This window comes from Rousettus aegyptiacus, unplaced genomic scaffold, assembly GCF_014176215.1.
Source record: "Rousettus aegyptiacus isolate mRouAeg1 unplaced genomic scaffold, mRouAeg1.p scaffold_m13_p_17, whole genome shotgun sequence".
NCBI lineage: Eukaryota > Metazoa > Chordata > Mammalia > Chiroptera > Pteropodidae > Rousettus > Rousettus aegyptiacus.
In genome coordinates this window covers 11,873,282-11,891,815 of record NW_023416292.1, presented here as the reverse complement: position 1 = coordinate 11,891,815, position 18,534 = coordinate 11,873,282, and the positions used below count along the sequence as shown (strand labels likewise).

General features: G+C 41.9%; 1 protein-coding gene across 2 annotated transcripts in view; it reads left to right on the top strand.

The window, feature by feature from the left end:
- Positions 1-18,534, top strand: part of HMCN1 (hemicentin 1) — a 482,162-nt gene that overhangs the window by 66,622 nt on the left and 397,006 nt on the right. The window contains exon 1 of one of the 2 annotated variants that reach the window (XM_036234518.1): positions 3,177-3,287. The exons of the other annotated variant lie outside the window; for it this stretch is intronic. The gene's annotated coding sequence lies outside the window, so the exon portion shown is untranslated. Of the gene's footprint in view, positions 1-3,176; positions 3,288-18,534 lie in introns of those variants that run through there. 2 annotated transcript variants of the gene reach the window in all.

Here is an 18,534-nt window from a genome sequence, read left to right as displayed (position 1 = left end):
TCTGCATCGTCTCTGTCTGGGTGAGTGGGTGTGTGTGTACGTGCCCTGTGACGGGAGGGTGCCCTGTCCAGGGTCAGTTCCAGCCTTGTGCCCAGAGCTGCCCGCATAGGCTCCTGCCACCCCAAACCCTGAACTGGAATATAAAGATTGGAAAATCATGATCTTCTTATTTTGGTTCATTTTTCTTAAACGTTTACCTCAATGTTTAATATTAGAAGTGTCTTGAGTCCTTATTTAGAATTTGTCAATGTTTTTATAACCAGAAAGATGCCATAGGAACTTAACTCTTATTTATATCCAGTAGCCTATGGTAAAATTGGTTTCATTATATGTCATTTTGCTTAAAGTCATAGTTTTCAAGAACATACTGACAGCGTTAAGTGAGGACTTACTGTGCTTGGTTCTCTCACTAAGTTCTGTTAAAAAGAAGCATCCGGTCCAAGACGGAGTTGCTTCTGCTGAGCCCACGCATCAGCGAACAGGACTTAATACCTAACTGAACTGCAGTTTCAGCCTCCCTCAGGAAGGCAGTCTCGCGGGTCAGTCTGGAATTTCCTGGTCAGCACTAGTGAGGCCCTAATTCCCGAAGAATTCTGCGAAAGAAAGGTGACCTTGCCTGACGCAAGCCCTTCTGTTAGAAAACTTCTTCAAGTCAGTCTTCTGGATTAAGAGAAGAGGCCCTAAAGGCCGGCAGCCTGAGGAATTATGAGCTCCTTGGGGTGTTGTGTTAAGGAAGTAAATTTGACCACAAAAAGGAATTTAAGCAACAAAATTAATAACTTTGGGATTATAACTCAAAATATAAAATGGGCCCACACTAAAATATAATGAGCTATCCTGGTTTCTAAATTGTCTCAGAATTTAACACCAAATACTGTCTTTTTGGCTTCTCTCTGTACCACATAATCAGGATGAACATGAGAATTAACATGATACAAACTTGTGTTTCTAACAAATAGTCGATCAATGACCTTGAAGAAAACTTTGAAGGCTATTGATTATAAGAAAAAGCAAGTAGGGGAACATGGCATGCCATTTATTATGCAGACATTTTACTAAACTCTTAAGGGGGCTTCTCAGCCCAGATTCTTCTCCTTTCAGACAAGGCCACCTTTTGAGGTTCACTGCACAGTGTTTAATCTCTGTCCTTGAAGTTCACAAATTAACTCGCTCTGTGATTCCCTCCCTGTGACGGCCTCTGGCTGTGTTTTTACTGCCTTAACAGCTACTGGCAGGCAGCTTGTCTCCCACGTTCACTACAAAGTAAACAGGAATTTGGTCCCAGGGTAATTGGCTGCTCTCCAGCCTAGGAATGCAAGTTATTCATGAGCATCGTGGGCTCGCTGCTGTTCAGCAGATAGTTTTCACCAGGGAGCACAAGCACAAGCAGAGTTGCGAAGGTTCCGAATCTTGAGGATCGTGCCTCTCAAATACGTGACACCCTGTGATTCTTCTCTCCAGCTCTTTGCTCACCTTCCCCCATCTCTTCCACCATCTTTCATTTCATGGCGATTACCGGAAATTTACTGAGGAAGCTGCCATGAAATTACATATTTCTTCCAGAAATGTAACTGGCTCAATAAACACGTACGAGCGTGCTGTTACTTTGGAGAAAGAATATGCTTACAAACTTTAAAATTAAATCTTCATGAGAACGTGGAGATAAAAGCCAAACGAATTTCCGAGGTGCTAGATTAATGATGATTCAGAACAAACGTTAAGAAAACAATGGAGAAAAGGATGGTTTTAAAGTTAGGAGTGTATGACTTTGAAATATGAATGAGAGTCCTAGATTTAAATACTAGATTTAAACTTTACCAAAAATTAATAGATTTAAACAGAATTTAAAAAGGTAAAAATCATTACCCATTCATTATGGTTGAGAGAAAGTAAAAGTAAGAATTCTAGCCTCCCCTAATATAGGGCACCTTGAAGACTTTATTATCTTACTTGAAAGGTTTGTACTTTACACTGGATTCCACACTTTCTAAATTCTGCCATGAACAATGCTACCCGCAAAATGTGATCACATTATAGTCCTAAAGTCTGTTTAGCAGAGATACTAACAATTGTTTGAGATTTGAGATAAAGAAAAGATTAATTCTGTCAGTTTTCTTAAAGTCATAGAAAAGTCAAAAAAACAAAATAATATATAGGTGCCCTGATTTCTTTAAATATTCATTATTATTTGCTGAAAACTTGAATGAAAAGATGTTGCTTCTTTTGAAATATAATTTATAAGTGGATCAATTTCTTCATATTTCAGTGCCCACCGGTGGGACCATTTCTCACTTTCTTCATTGCGTTTACCTTTTATTGACACTTGCCAGTTGTGAGGAGCCTTCTGAGGTGGACACGGGGAAGTTTTCAAAGGTCCATCTTTAATAGATGTCTGAGATAGACTGTTAGGTAACTTCAGCCGCCACCTGCAGCTTTTAAACTCAGTGCATTTCATAGATCAGACACTTGCCGTGCAGCCAGCCACTAACTCTCAGGGTGAATGATGTATGATTTCTGTTCTCAAGGAGTCTTCACACACACACACATTGATGATAAAATATAAGTGCAATAAAGGGAAACGTGGCAGACTGCCATGGAAATACTGATGAAAAAGCACTTCATATTTTCAGGAGACGGGTGAAGGCGAAGTTTGGAGAGAAGGTGTGGCCTGAGCAGGATCTTGAAGCACGTGTTGGAGAAGGTGGAGGCCGGGGGTCGGGGTAGGGAAGCCCTTCATGCAGAGGGCAGTGTGGACAGAGGTGTGCAGTGTGAAGGCATGTGGTACTTCTGGGTAGTGGCGAGAGGAGAATGGCTGGAGCGAGAGGTCTTCTACGTGAAGGGCATCTGTGTACAAGTCACACGGTTTTGACTTTCTTCTTTTGGTAGGCGTCTTCAGAGAAAATAGCATAATCAGATCCAGGTGCCGTTTGGGATTTCATATGTGAAGAATTTAAGCATTCGTTAAATGCTTATAAACCAGTCTAAACACAGGAATGGTTGCATATACTCATTTGTACAATCGGGTATGGATTATTACGAGCCAATTGTTTCTTAGAGATTGAGAAAATACTTATTAACTGAAACTCTTTGCCTTAAGATGTGCAGGATATGCAGGATATGACTAACCAGGTTTAGAATGTGTCTCACCAGTACCAGCTTAAGCAAGGTTAAACATTTCAGTGGTCGGACCGGCCCTCTTCAGAGCAGCTGCAGGGGCATCAGAAGACCCAGGCGCGAGTCCCAGGTCTTAACTGCAGCTGCCGAGCCAGATGTACACTGCTGGGCAAGTCAGTTGACTCTTTTCAATCTCAATTGCTTTTTCTATAAAATGGGGAGTATGATTATTCCTACTTATCTCAGAGGCTTATGAAATTAATTGAAATTAATGAAGTGAGCTAATATAAGCAAAAAGTTTTAGAAACTGTCAAGTATCACAAAAAGTTGGATTTCTGGTTATAATCGCAAAAGTGGAGGTCCAGCTGGTTATCCCATTATGGTTATAATCATGTCAGTAATGATAATTATTTATTGAGGATTTTTTTTTTTTGTGCCAGTACTATTCTAATTTCTTTACATACGTTATTTCATTTAATCCTCATAGCAATCTTATTAGAAAGGCTTTAACAAAGGAGGATGCTGCGGGTGACAAGGTTAAGAATTCAGACGCAATAGAGCCAGAAGCCAGACCCATCCTTTCCTGACTTCAAGCCCAGGCTCTTAACCACTACGTCTCAATCTGCGCAAAATGCTCGCTTCTTCCTTTAAAGTCTAGACAACTGACAAGAGATCAGCATGAGAATTGCAGAATTACTAAGCTAAAGTTTATCAGTGTTCCTTTTCACTATCAGAACTAGGAATCTAGAGGGAAAATGTGATGCCTTGCCCTTTATTCCATATAAGAACAAGAGCTGTTACTGTTGACTAAAAATCTAATGTACTATGAACTTTTGTTGTCAAAATATGACTCAAGGAAGAATTTAAAGTAGAAGTCATTTTGTCAGGGAGGCAAAACCGTAAGTCTTTCAAATTATGTTCTCTACTGTTTGTTTTTTTTTAAAGACAACATTGTTCCAGAGTGGAGCACAGGAAACCTGGAATTCTTATTCCTAGTCCCCTCCTTCAATATCTAAAGATCTGTCTTCCCTTGAAGAATGAAAGAGAGAATAGTTTGTCACTTTGAGGTCCACGTGATATGGAAGAAACTAAAAAAAAGGTGCAGCTGTTTTTCCACAATGTTGCCAGGCATTCAAAGATGGTATATAGGTTGCGTTTTTACTCCAGTTTCGGTGAAGCTTTAAAAAGGGCATGGAATATACTTAGTTATAAATTAGATATAGATATATTAGAAACCCTGGCTTGGTGGAATTATTCACGGGGTTAAATGCAACCCACTACCTGTTACCCGTTGATGTAAGCCTTGTTGCATATCTTGGACATCATCTCAGTGGCTTCTACCCCATCTTTCTCTAAATGGGTGTTGATGTTCTAGTAGTGACTCTGGGGGCTGGAACAGATGGGTCTCAGCCAACCATGGTTTGGGCTGCTAGGCAGTAGGTGGCAGAATTGAGCTTGGCTTTTGCGATTCTTCTCACGGGTTTTCATTGGTGAAGTTGAAGTACTCGGCTGGCTATTCCTTAAAAAAGCTATATTTTTTAATCAAAAGTAATTTGATTCGACCCTCTTACTTTGTTGGACTCTTACATATTGCATACTGTATAAGCTTTTTTAAAAAAGCTTTTAGTAAGTCTAGTGCATTTCTGTGTCTTACTTAGAGGTAGTCTACTCGAAAAAGGACTCACCCTTATTTCTATAATTTTTCTTCTCTCCAATTTCACTAAGATTGTCTATCAATTTCTTCCCTTTTATAAGTAAACCTAAAAATCAGCACAATTACTTTTTTCCTGCCCTTCAAATCACTCAAGACAACTCTGCTAGTCTTAAGAACATAATGAAAGCTCCCGACTTCACAGTGTGTGAGAATACATTGTATTCTGTCAAAGGACTTAGGAGTCATTTTGACATAAATGTGGGTTTTGAGAAAGCTAATGTTGTAAAGGACCTATGACTTGAAACCAAGGAGAGACCTTCAAGATAGACGATAGGAGTTGCATGAGTGAGAATAAATGGAACCTTGGGAAAATGGGAGTCTGAAAGCAGAACATTTTGGTCAAGGGTGAGAGCCAGAAAAAGCCAGAAGCCAGTTGACTCAATTTTGCTAGGGGAGGCTGGAAGGTGGATAATAGCTATTTTAGAACATCTCCCCTTAGAATAGTAGAGGGAAATAGCTGGGGGCTACATGCCCCCAGAACTCAAGATCCAGCTGAAAGAATACCTCCACACGAACTTGGCATCACAAGTTCTGCTGGACTTAATAGTCAGTGGACACTCTAAGAAGACTGTATAACTGGACACTTACTGCTTTAGAAATGAGTAGAACTAAGAGGAGACTCTTAAATTGGTTTAGGGGTAAAACGATGGGTAGAAATAAATTGCCAAAGATCGACCTTGAGTCAAACTAAAAGAGCCAGCTGGTTTACCTACTTATAATAATAGATATCCTATATTTCTTCATGCCAAGAGAATGTACAAGCTTTGAAATTTATCTGCCTGAGGAAACATTTTATGGAAGAACCCATGTGAGGCGGGTATTTGAGGAAACAAAAAGGGGCAAGGCACAGGTATCGAGATGCGAACAGCCATGGAACTGGAGAACCTTTGCTGAGAATGGCGAAGACCTATTTCTTCATAAAACTTTATGATTGTTGTGTAATCGCTCGATGTGACTTCAGATTCGTTTATGACAGAAATGAAGTTGTTTTCAAAAGTAAAGTCGTCTCGATAGCAGAGCGAGGCGCGCTACGTGGGCGCGCCATCGCCTCGTTCATCTTCGGCAGCCACTCAGCAGCTCAGCTGCTACGGGGCGCCACCGGGGCTTACTGATAAGAACATATGAAGAGACAGCTACGACGGGGGACATTTACACTACACGTACCCAGAGTTCGTGCGGACGATCCAAGAGTGCTTGGTCTGGACAAGGCCACCCTTGGGTGAGCTAAATAGCTCTCCGAAGATCTTTGGGACATCAGCTCTTGCTGTGGTAAAGGCAGCTTTTTAATCTTCTTCATTCTCACCATCCTCCAGCCTGCCCCCTTCTGTCTTCTCCTCTCTCTCCACTTCTTTCTTTCTCTCTTTCTCTCCTTGACCCACCCACAGCTCCACTTTCTTTCTCTGTTTCTAACTCAAAAAAGAAAAAAAAAAAGATAAAGGTTGTGCGGAAGAGAATGTTGGGTTCATGAGCACTTATTTTAAGTGCCATGTCTTGGTATCAGTTTCCCATGTAAATTGACTAATATGGCAAGGAAATAACAATTGTTTTCCTAAACCTAAGTTTAACAGACACCTGATAACTCTGTACTTGCTGACAGGAACCAAAGTAAACGAGAGTTGCTCACAGCTCTGTTGTTATTTCTACCCCCCGAACCCATCTGGATACGGAGACAGAAAGAATGTGAGTTGATAGAAAAAGAATGTGTTCCTGAATGAGAGGCTAATCTATGTTATGCGACTTTTAATCCTCTGAACAAAGCCTTTAAAATAATTTGGAAAAAAACACTGCTAAAGGAAAAAATTAACCTATGTTAAATTGTACACCCTTAGTTCTTTTAGAGAGGGAGAAATCAATACAGCCATGTTTTCTTGGAGCTCCAAAATGGAGATTTCAAAACTGTTATGGGTTCTCAATCTTTACTTCATGTCGAAGAGCTTTTTACAAAAGTGTCAATGCCTGGGCAGATTTAGTCAGTCCAAGGGAAGGTCCAGGCAGTACAGTTTTCAGGGCTATTAAGATGATTTTAAGTTGGAAAACATTCATGGCTTGAATAAAGGATATTTGTTAAGGAACAGCATAAAATGAGATTTGAGAGGGACCCTGCACATCAAGTTAAGAAATTTGTATTTTTCCTTTAGATAAGGGGCAACTATCGAGGGTACTTTATGCAGAGAAGAGCCACAGTTTTGCTGGTTGTTGATGATGATCACCCTTTTTGTGGTATGGATAATGGGTCGGCATTGGGAGCACTGGGGAGCACGTTTGCTCTTATTCCTGCAATCACTTTTTCCATTTTTTTCCCCATGTTTTCTCTTTCCTCTTTCAAATTCAGGCCATCTCGTTAGTATGCCATCATGTAGCCGCTCCTTAGATGATGATTTTGTTCTACTCAAGAATTTCTCCAGATGATGCCTTTAAAACGGTTCTCTAAAGTCAACAATTGTTCGATTAAACTAAAGGGCTTAAGTCTCTTTAGTCTTTAAGTCTCTTTGGTTTTGAATGCATATGTTTATGCAACTGCTTTGAAAACTTGTTCTAATAATCTGGAATTGTGAATCCTTCTAGAGAAAAAGAAGAAAAAAGTGAACAGATTTTATTTTACTATTAGGAAATTTACAGTTCATAAATTGGAAAATTGAATGGCATTGATTTGATCAAATACATTAAAGTGAGAATTATTATTATTTTTTTAAATGACCATTTTCTATTTAATTTATGCCTCTAGAGACTTCACTGCTTGGATCAGGAAATTCCTTAAGGAGTAATGATTAGGAAGAGGTTTGATGACTATGTCAGAAAAAATTGTAAAAGACTTTGAACTGGGCAAAATTATTACTAGGTGTGCTTTCAATTCAATGCTGTGCATTGTCTAGTGTATGCTGCAGAGTTATCCTGTATGTGAGTCTATAAAGTTCTTTGCTGTTGATTGTCTTTGACCTGTCTTACAAATCTGTAAATTAAAGAAAACTGATAGCAGAGCAAGTTTATTTTGTGGAATGCAGAATATTTTCATCTGCCCTATAAAAGATGCTTAGTTTGCATCTTCAATAGATTTCAGCATGACTGATTACCTATTTTTGCCTCTGACTCGTGTTGCATTATAGAATACAGATGTGTTTGTGTGAGTGGTGGAGAGAGTAGCTCCCCATATAGAGGAGACACTTGGTAATGGTCAGAGCCACTATTTAATGATGAGAGACTGTGTGACAAACACGACACATACATCTTCTCTCACCCTCACAATAGCATTGGAATGCAGGTGTTATTATTCGCATTTGCATTAGTTATCTGTCGCTGTGCAACAAAGCTTAGCAGTTTAAAACAACGCACAGTTTCCGTGGGTCAGAAATACAGGCATGGCTTAGCCGGCTCCTCTGCTTCAGGGCCTCCCCCAAGGCTGTACTCGAGGCCTCAGCCGATGCCGCAGTCAGGAACCAGCTAGGGGAGAACGCGCTTCCAAGCTGCTAGTAAATCGTGCTTCTACCTCACGTGGCTGTGGGCAGGCGTCAGATTTTCACTGGCTATTGGCCATAGACAGAGAGACACACGGAGAGGGAATGTAGGAATTAGATCTGCAACCTACTCTTACAAGTGATATCTCATCACTTGTGCCATAGTCTGTATTCTGTTCAGTAGAAGTAATACTTTAGGTCCAGCCAACCCACAAGGGGAGGAGACTACATAAGGGCATAAATACCAGGAGCATCATTAGGGGCTGTCTTAGAGTCTGTGCAGAAAAAAGAAGAGAAGAGAAAGAGGAGAGGAGAGGGGAGGGGAGGGGAGGGGAGGGGAGAGGAGAGGAGAGGCACAGATAAATTAATTAACGGTAAGACTGGGATTCGAGCCCCAGTCTGCCTAATCGAAAACCCACATTCTTTCCATTGCACTTTGAAGCCTCATGATGTTCAAGTAATGATCGTGGCTGAAGGTGATTCTCATGTCACATATCGGTGCCATAAAATAAAACCGAGTATTTTTCATACCCATTGACTGAACCACTTAATCTTGGCCTCTCATTTAACAATGGCCTTTGTTGAAGAAGTATCTGGTTAGATCATCGATATTGTAGAAAACCATGAGCAACAATGCAGAGAGTGCGACCTAAGAGCAGTGGGCTGTGGCATGCGTGAGAGGCCCATCTGATCGCTGCCACGGAGTTACAGAGAGGCCGGTGCGGCTGCTAGCCACACAGATGGCGAACACAGTCAGAGTTACTGACCCACGTATTCAAGTGTCTAGAAATTCCACAGATTCCTGCTTGGCTGAGAATTAAGTCTCCTGGGCCTAAAATTATTTATTTTGTTTCCGTTTTCTCCTTTTCAGTCTTTAAGCACCATTCACTGTGCATTTTCTATACCCCAAGTTTTGAGATAAATTATGTGAGTCACTCACATAATTCCTTATCATGCGTCTGTGAGTGTCTGTGTGTCTGTGAGTGTGTGTGTGTATGCATGTGTGTGTGATCTTTGTTAAATTTACTCGGTATACAAAAAGTCAATTGAAAAAGCTTTTTGGTGCTGACCACCGGAGGGAACAGAGCATGGCAGACAACCCAATCTCCACCCCTCCTCTGTGCCTAATTTCTGTCCCTTGGCCCTCCTGCCGCTGCTCTCCCGGAAGGGGTGAGCTGCCTTAGGTGCCGCATTCTTCCCGTCAGAGGTATTTATGGCTTGAACTGCAGACCTGAAAAGACTTCAGATCCTGACTGTAAAGGTTATTCTTCATATCATTAAGCCGGCCCATAGCTGCAGATGTGCCTGGCAGTGAGAAAGACTTGTTACAATAAAATGGACACGGCATTATTCAAAGTCAACTAAATGGTCACTGATTGTCATATAAATCTGGGCATTTTGTTGTTCTTTAGACTCTGAGAACAAGAATCTTAATAGATCAGCATGTTATATTTCGCATACTTTCTCCTCTTTTTAGAACAAAAACGAAAATAAGGTGGATTGCGTTTTTATAATGAACTATATTTCTCTCCACACACAAAAAATTATAATGTGTGGATTCTGCCTTCTTGAAGCTTCTTTGAATTCATTATAGGTCACAGAATATAACTCATTACCCAGGAAACTGAGAGAACAGCTCGGTCTTCATTATAACCCTTTAAAGGTATCCTCTCGATGTCAAATTGCAGTGAAACTGCTCTTATCAGATCCACTGAATGGTTGCTAGATTACAGAAATAGAAGAAAGGGCAATGATTTCATGCTAATCTATTTGAATCTCATCTGGAAGAGAGACGCTCATGTGGACGTGCAAAGAAAATGAGCGCCTTTTCCCAGTAAGTCCCAAAGTACAGGAGCCCTTCCTTAGCAGCAAAGACCAGGGCACAGGACAACCATAGCTCTGCTGGACGGCGGGTAGCCAGCCCTGTGCGATTTGCTTCCCTTTGAATTCTCCTTTCACATAACTGCTTTTAAAAAGCACCCCGGCAACTGTGCAACTGAATTTCCAGTGCCTTTCTTTCTTGGACAAGAATGACTTCTTCCGATTCATGTGACAGTCATGAATAATAAAGGAACACACTAAGCATACTTAACTCCCATGAGGGAACTTTACCAAATAGCTCTACAGATCATAATTACATTGGATGCAAAGAACATCTTTTCATCCTCTGCTCAGTGACTCATTCATAGGTACATAAGTCACAGTCAGCTGATGGGTAGTACAGCTTGTATAATTCTCAGTGTTGGCCCTAGTATAATTCATATCACTACAAGTACAGAACTCCCTTACTGACCAGAGTTCTTAGAAGAACTGGAAACATCATAGTGTCTGATCTGTCCATCTAGAAGGCACATGTGCATGTCCGTTTGTGAGTGAACAAGAGGCACAGGTATTGTTAACGTAATATTTGCAGCCCTCACTAAAGCTTTCGTAATGGAATCCAAGGATTTTCAAACAGGAAGGGAGTCTAGACAATAGTCAAAAATGCTCACATCTATAAATAGATCATCTAATTAATCCCAGAGTATTTAGGTGAGACTGTCAGCCTGCTGACTATTGGCGAAGCCCAGCTGGACTCAGCAGGATTCTTGGGTATGAGTACAGAAGTGGACCTTGGATCCTGTAGGCAGAAAAGAGATTTAGAAGATACTGGGCAGCTCGTAATATCTCCAGGCAGGCTGGAGAACCAGGATGGAAAAATGGTTGGGAGCAGGGTACGCTGGGCTGCAGGTAGCACCTCATTTCCCAGCCAGGCCTGTGAGGTCACTGCTGCAGCTGTCACTGACCTCTGACCCTGCGGGGTATGTGATGCCAGGGGCACCACTCCTCTCGGAAACCGAATTTCAGTCGGGTCTCTGACATCAGTGTGATGTTCCAGTTTGAAATGGGCTTAGGGGAATGGGATCACCGGGGACTCGGGGAAGTGGGTATCTAGCTTTATATAAAGGGACGGTCTTTTAGGAACATGAAAGGGCCTTAGATGGTTAGAGACCAAAACACTGACAGGTGTCCACTGTGTCGGGTATCTTGTGTTGTGGAACATCAGGGCATATTAAGATCTACTCCATAGTTTTAAATAGAGCATTTACTAGAACATTTAAGAACATTTATTGAGCAACTCGAGGGTCCTGAGCATGAAACCATGAATTAGGTAATCTCTGTCCTTCAAGATTTTGTGGGTTGTCAGACTGGTCAGAGATAAATTATAAGAAAAAAGGAAGAAGAGAGTAACAGTCCCTCAGCCCATTCTGACTGCTGTAACAGGATGCCATAGGCTGGGTGGCTTATGTAATACACTTATTTCTCATAGTTCTGCTGGCTGGGAAATCCAAAACCAAGGCGCCTGCAGCTCCGGCGTGTGCTGAGGGCTCACTTCCAGGTTCTGCATGTTCTCTTCATCTTGTGTAGGAAAGTATTCTTATTGGGGTGCCCATTGTACAGATTCATGAACGTTATATGACTTCTTTAAAATCACACAGGTTTGCTGAGTTTTAAATTGAGATTGGTATGATCACAAAGCAATATGTTTTCTTTAAGGGATAATTTCATTTCTGGGAACTTTGGTGCTTTTCCTTGCATTTAAGATTATTCATAATAAACTCTGTAAGCGTCTATATATTTTTCTTGAGTTTTAAGTCCCTTTCTTTTGTTTTTTTTTTCTTTCAGTAGAACTTCTTCCATTCACTTGCTTCTTCTCTTTATAATCCCTTTCCTTGTTACATATAATAGTAAAGGATGAGCCAAATGTGAAGCAGACATTGGCAGATCAATTTAGTTTTTAAAAATAGACCGTGGCCCACATATCCTGGATGCAAACAAAACAAAATGACAAAATGCTTTGGCTAGCGCAGTAAGTGAAGGAGAAAGGCCGTGTATGTTTATTAGGGTTACCGTAATCAATTACCACAAACTGGATGGCTGAAAACAATGGAAATTAACTCTCCCATAGTTCTGGAGGCCAGAGGTTTCAAATCAAGGTGTCCTCGCTCCTCGCCTTTGGCTGAGATCACGTGAAATCAAGGTGTCGGCGGGGGCTGTAGGCAAGGACCCTTCCTTGTTTCTTTCTGGCTCCTGGTGGTTTCCAGCAGTCCTCGGCACGTGCCGGCTCATAGAGGCATCACTGCGGTCTCTGCCACAGTGGTCTGACAGCCTGGGTGTCTGTCTGTGTCTCTTCTCTTTCTTATGCCGACACAAGTTATATTGGGTTAAGGGCCCGCCCTATTCTAGTAAGACCTCATTTTAACTTATCACATCAGCAGTTCTATCTGTTTTCAAATAAGTTCTGAGGTTCTGGAGGTTAAGGCTTCATATGCCTCCAGGGCTTACAATTCCACCCATAACAGGCTGTTAACATTTAAGTTAACATTAATTTTCTTTCTTATTCTTCTTTAGGGGTTTGAATTTGTGCTGCCATTAATTTCAATAAAACACCCACATAAGAAAAATAGCCATAAAATACAGTTATCTTTATATTGGAAAACAAAATAACCAGGCCCTTGACAAATTATTTAATTAGCATCTACTTGTGCCTGCTGCTAGGTATTGTGGAGGAAGATGCAAGAGAAATAAAATCTCATCCACATCACCTGGCAACTGATTAGAAATACAGATGATCAGGATTCACCCCAGACCTGAAGAATCAGCATCTGCATTTAACAAGCACCTCAGGCAGCACGAAGGTAAAAACCGCTGGAACAGTGACTCTGGGGCAGTGGTTCTCGAACTCTGTCGCCCATTCGAGTCACCTGCCATCTTCAGAACAATCCCGGGGGCCAGGATGCACCCCATACGAACTAAAGAGGGATTTATGGGACTGGGACTAGGCAAAGCTTTAAAAACAAATGGGAAAAACAATAAAAACAAACCCACGTGATCCTGGGGTATGGCTGTAACGTCATTTCTCAAACTTTCAGGTGTGTACACATCACCCATGGCTCTTGCTAAAATGCAGATCCTGATCCAGGAGGTCTGGGATGGAGCCTGAGAATCTGCATTCCCCACCAGTTCCTACGTGCCGTTAATGCGACTTTATGTCTCTTGTGTCCTCTGCCACGCTTAGCTCCAGGCACAAGCAGATGCTAATTGAATAAATATTTTTTTTGAAAGGCAAAATTGTCCAATTACAGAATTAGTAAATATTTCAGATATGACGGAAGAAATGGTCTTCGGCAATGTTTAATTTGTGAGAACTTCAAAGGGATGGTTTTTCCCTGGGACTTGGAGAAGGCAAAAACACTTCAAACAAGATGTTTTTTGTTTTCTCCGGATTCTCTGTGATAAAGTAGACTCAATAAAAGATAACAGCCTGGGTTGTTTTCCTGTTCCTCTCACAGAGCCGCTTCAAGTTTCATGATTGGGTTCCCTGGGTACAGCACTTGGGGATCGTTCCCAGAGTGTATTGAGTTCCTCTGGAGTGATTATTTCATTCCGACCCGTGTACACAGACCCAATGGTTTGATAAAGAATAGATCACTCAGAACTCTTTATTAGGTTCACGCCACTAATGCATTGTTTTCTGTTCATAGGAAATCCATCCCAGATTTGTCAGAGACATGCTATTTGGGTAATAGCTATATGATTTCTCAGTCCCTGATCGAACTTTAAAGCATCTGACTTGACTAAAAACAATACTTCAAAGCAGAGTCCATTGCAGACAACCTCAGACTTTGGCATGATATATTTGTTCTGGGCATTCTAGGAGTAAGAGTAGAAAACTATACAACTCTCTGTAGATGTGATTCTTTCTTATTTCTCACTGCTCCAAACCTCTGTGTCTCTTCTGGTTTTGTTTTGTTTTGTTTCGTTTCGTTTCGTTTTGTTTTTTTAATCCTCTTTTTAAGGTGCTTCTTTACTGCTGACTTACAGCAAGGATTGTGTGATTCATATGAGAGATTCAAATTAGGTACAGTAATGCTCTGCTCAGTCACGTGTGTTCAGATTCAGTATGTGCTTAGCACTCAGTTAGATGCTCCCTTCTCCCACACCCCCGCCCTCTCTTCCCCTCTCTGTTCCTTCCTCCATCCCTCCAGCATTCCTCCAAATGATTCTGTTTGTCTAGGTACTGACATCTGGAATTCTGTCTGTTCTAGGTACTGAGCGCAGTGATAAATAAAACACAACATTCCCTGAAACCTTTCTGAATTTTCTCTTTTGCTGAACTCATGTAATTTTAGCGAGTACAATGTCATTCAGGATTAAATTGCTCTCTAATTTTTCCCGGTGAGTTATTTTTGACTTGCCAAGTCGATCAAAGGCTTGCTGAAGATTTTACCTCGATAATATTCACAAAGAAAATGCATACCTGGCCTGCCAGTGAGGCTCTGGAAGGTGATAGAGGGCACTGTCCTGACTTTTAGGGTCACGGAAGGCTCAGCAGCAGCCGAGTAGGGTGAGTGGGTGGCAGCCAGGTGGAGAGTAGAAGTGAGAAATGGGCGGCCGAGTGTAGAGTCCTGTTCTGCATCTGCAAAGAGGACAGAATCCTCAAGAGCTCGTCCAAAAAGCTGCACAATTAGATCAGAGTCACTAAACGTAAAATGCAGGAGGTTGGTGGGAAAAAGGAGGCGTGCCATGAAAAATATGCAGGGGACAATACAAAGTAGCATGATTAAGTGTCACATTTTGTGCTGTAGATACAATATTCTATAAAGTAAAATTCTACCCGTTTCCTAGAACACAAAATTATTTATTATGCTCAAACGTCAATTTTCTTGAGTCACTGAACACACTTTCTTTGCCTTTCGTCATTCCTCATTAATAAGCGTACAGCACTGGCAACATTTATATCCACGTTGGCAGCTAAATATAGACCAAATAGGTTATACAAAGAACAGTGGGTCATATATTGAAATAAAAATAGTCTTATCTTCATCTATATTGTCATCTTTTTGGGTCTCAGAAATATTATCATCATGACCATTGTTACTACTGTTGTTATTTCTTTTAGCTACTGTTTTTATAGTTATTTTTCAGACAGATGGACTTTCTGTGTGTCTAGCATCCCTTCCTTCTTCTTCCAGAATTTTTTTTCTTTTTCGGAGACCAGACCTCCCTCATTCTGTCTCCATGCAGTCCGCTGCCCACCTCTCCCCTAGGCTTCGCCAGGTGGTGGTCGTGGCCTGGGTGAGCGCACAGTGACTGGCGACAGGTGGGCACAAATCCCAAGGTGGACTGAGTTGTTTCAGGGCCTAGACTTTTGATGGAGTTTCTGGAGAAAAGGTAGCCTCTTTCGGGTGGAGTCCTGAGGTGTTAGAGCCATTTAAACCTGGGGCTGACCAAGGCCAGCCTGCCACCGTGAGACAAGGACCTACCTGACTGTGACATCAACACACAGGAAAGCAGAACCAACAGATGGGAGCGACAGCATCCTCGAGACATTAAATTCTGCAGCCAGCCATTTCTGCAGGGAGCCTTCTACTGGGCCTTTGGGTTATGTGGCCCTAGAAATTCCAGTTTGTCCTTATCAAGCTAGTTTGTGTTGGGCTTTTCTTGGCCACTGAAACAGACACAGACATTATCCTTTTTTTTTTTTTTTTTTTTTTTTTTTAACTAAAAAGCCCCTGCTCTTAACCACCAATATTTCCAATGATAGGCACTGGTGAAATAATACAAATAAATTTAAAATAGAATCTCTTTTTCTATCCCCAAGTTTACATGAAGACTGTGCTTAGTGCTGCAGCTTAGCTATGTGTTTGTTTGTGGGAGAGCAAACAGCCATATTTCCTTGTGGACAAAGCCAGTAATAGCACAGGAACAGCTGTGGGGGTGTTGATGAGCTGTCCGTGGGGCCCCTGTGTTCCTACCAGAATCCTCCCAGTCCTCACGGGGTGGGCAGGTTTGGGGCACTCTCCAAACCCAGGCTCCAACAAGGAAGGGCAAGATTCTTCTCATTTGATGCTGATCAGCAGGCCCTTTTCACCACCAGGTGAGAGGCCTGCTGGTACCCAAAATAGTTGTGCTTAATTATAGGCAGACTTGAAACTGATGAAACGGCCCCCTCCGGTGGTTAGAGCAGCTGCTATGTTCTTCTTCAAGAAGCTTCCAGAAGGCAGGAGACCTAAAATGACCCTTAGTGGACTCACTTATAGAGTCCACCGTCCCCTAATATTTTCTGTACTGCTGAAAACTGTACAAACTAGCCCGCAGCGACAACAGTACAACTCAGATGGCATCGTTCAAGAAACCCCCCATTCGAATGACTTCTCAATACTCGGATGGAGTTCTGTATATTCTTGCAAGTGTCTTTACAAGCGGAAGCTCCCGAAATCAGTTTTTCAGGAGTAGATGTTAAACCAAACAATTCTAACACGGTAGACTAATTTAACTATGTTTAGTCTCTGACGTGTAGAAGGACAAGATTAAAATGTCAGAAGATTAAAAATGCAGGCTCCTTGAAGTCCCTGCACATTTGGCCTGAATGCTTCCTAGCTTGTTTTTAAATCAGCTGATGCAAACGACAAGTTATAAATAATCGGACAACTAGAGTGCCCTGTTCTAGAGAGCGATGACCTTTATGTTCACTGAGCACCTGTTCTAATGTCCGCTAGGGAAAGCCACCTGAAATTAGAAAGAAAAGGGCTTAGTATGGCTATTAGGAATAAGTCTCCTGTTCTCTCTTAAATTTCGTGGGACTTAAAAGTGATTCTATAGTTATTGAAATGATCTTTTAAAATATTTTCAGAAATAGTTTAACTTTTCATTTTGCTGTCAGATCGGCAGGGCCCAATTCTTAGAAAATTACTTACATAGTTTGAAAAAATAACTTTTTAGATGTCACCGCATTAGTGAGTAATTGCTCTTTAAGTCCCTTTCTTGTTTTAAAATTTTGATAGACACATATTGTTAACGGGAGAGACAAGGCTCACACCATCGATCCTTCTCTTTTCGAAATGTTCCTCTGGCTTTAAGATACCTGATTTTCCTCGCCTTTCCACCCCCTCTCTCTTTGTTGGCCCTTCATCATCAGCAAGAAACGTAAACATTTTTCACCTCTGTGCCCTGCCTGTTCTCAGCCTTCTTCTCATACCTTCCCCCTGGGTGATTCCATCCAACCTCATAGCTCTACATCTGTAGAGCGTGGTTTTCTAAATTGGTATTGCTATTAAAAACCCTGAGCTGAGCCCTGACCTCCAGGCTTATACATAAAACTAACTGCCAGACATCTACTTGAATGCCCCGTAGGGACTCAAATTTAATATGGTAAAACCAAGCTTACTGTTATTTTCTCCCAGAACCTAGCGCTAGTTCATTTCATGGCCTCAAACTCCCATGCTTGGCAAACATACCATAGGCCCTTTCCTTCTCTTTCCTCAACCAGCCAGTCATCATGCCCCGTGTTATCTACCCCTTTGACGTCTCTGGTATTTGTCTTCTCCTTATCATCCTCGCCGATGCTACCTTCATTCGAGCATTCACCATCTCTTATCTAAACTATTGCAAGAGATTCCATTTTTAACTCAGCATGGACTCTGCGGCTTGAATTACTTTTCTGAAATGTAAATCTAATAATGTCCCTCTCCTTTTAACACCCTTCAGGGGTTTCCATTTTATAAGCATGCGTTTAAATTCCTCAGTATGTCATACAAAATCTTTCACATCTGTCTTAACGATCACCCCTCTGTATCAGTTATGTAGTGCCACAGTAATGCTGTGTAACAAACAAGCACAAAACCTGAGGCAGACTTGGGATGCCTGCATTGCTCTCTTGTCTGAGGAGGCCCGCTGAGTGGCTGTCTTGAGCTTGGCTGGAGTTGTTCTTGCTTCCAGGGTGGACTTAGCTGGAATAACTTTGACTGCTTGGCTCGGACCGTGTCTCCCTTGTCCTCCTGCAGGCCAGCCTGGGCATGGTTTATGGGGACCACAGAAGTGCAAGAGAAAGCACAGGCAGAAACACGCAAGGTTTCCTGAGGCCTAGCCTCCCAATTGTCACATTAGTGCGTCTGCTGCATTTGATTAGCCAAAGGAAGTCATAAGACTGGCTCAGATTCCGGGTTTAGGAATCAGATTCTGCCTCTTCGATGGGAGGAAAGGTGAAGCCACCCGGCAGGAGGCTTGAATTCAGGGAACGGGGAGAACAGTGAGGGGGTCAAACTGGAGCCTTCACTGTACTCTCCACCTCATCTTCACTAGTCCGTGCCCGTCCGTCTGCTGCTCTTTGCAGCATGAACTGGCGGCAGTCTCCTGAATGTGTCCGGCTCTTGGCACTGCTGTTTTGTTTAGCTCCTTCGCCTCAGCCCCCGGGCCTGGCCCCAGTACACA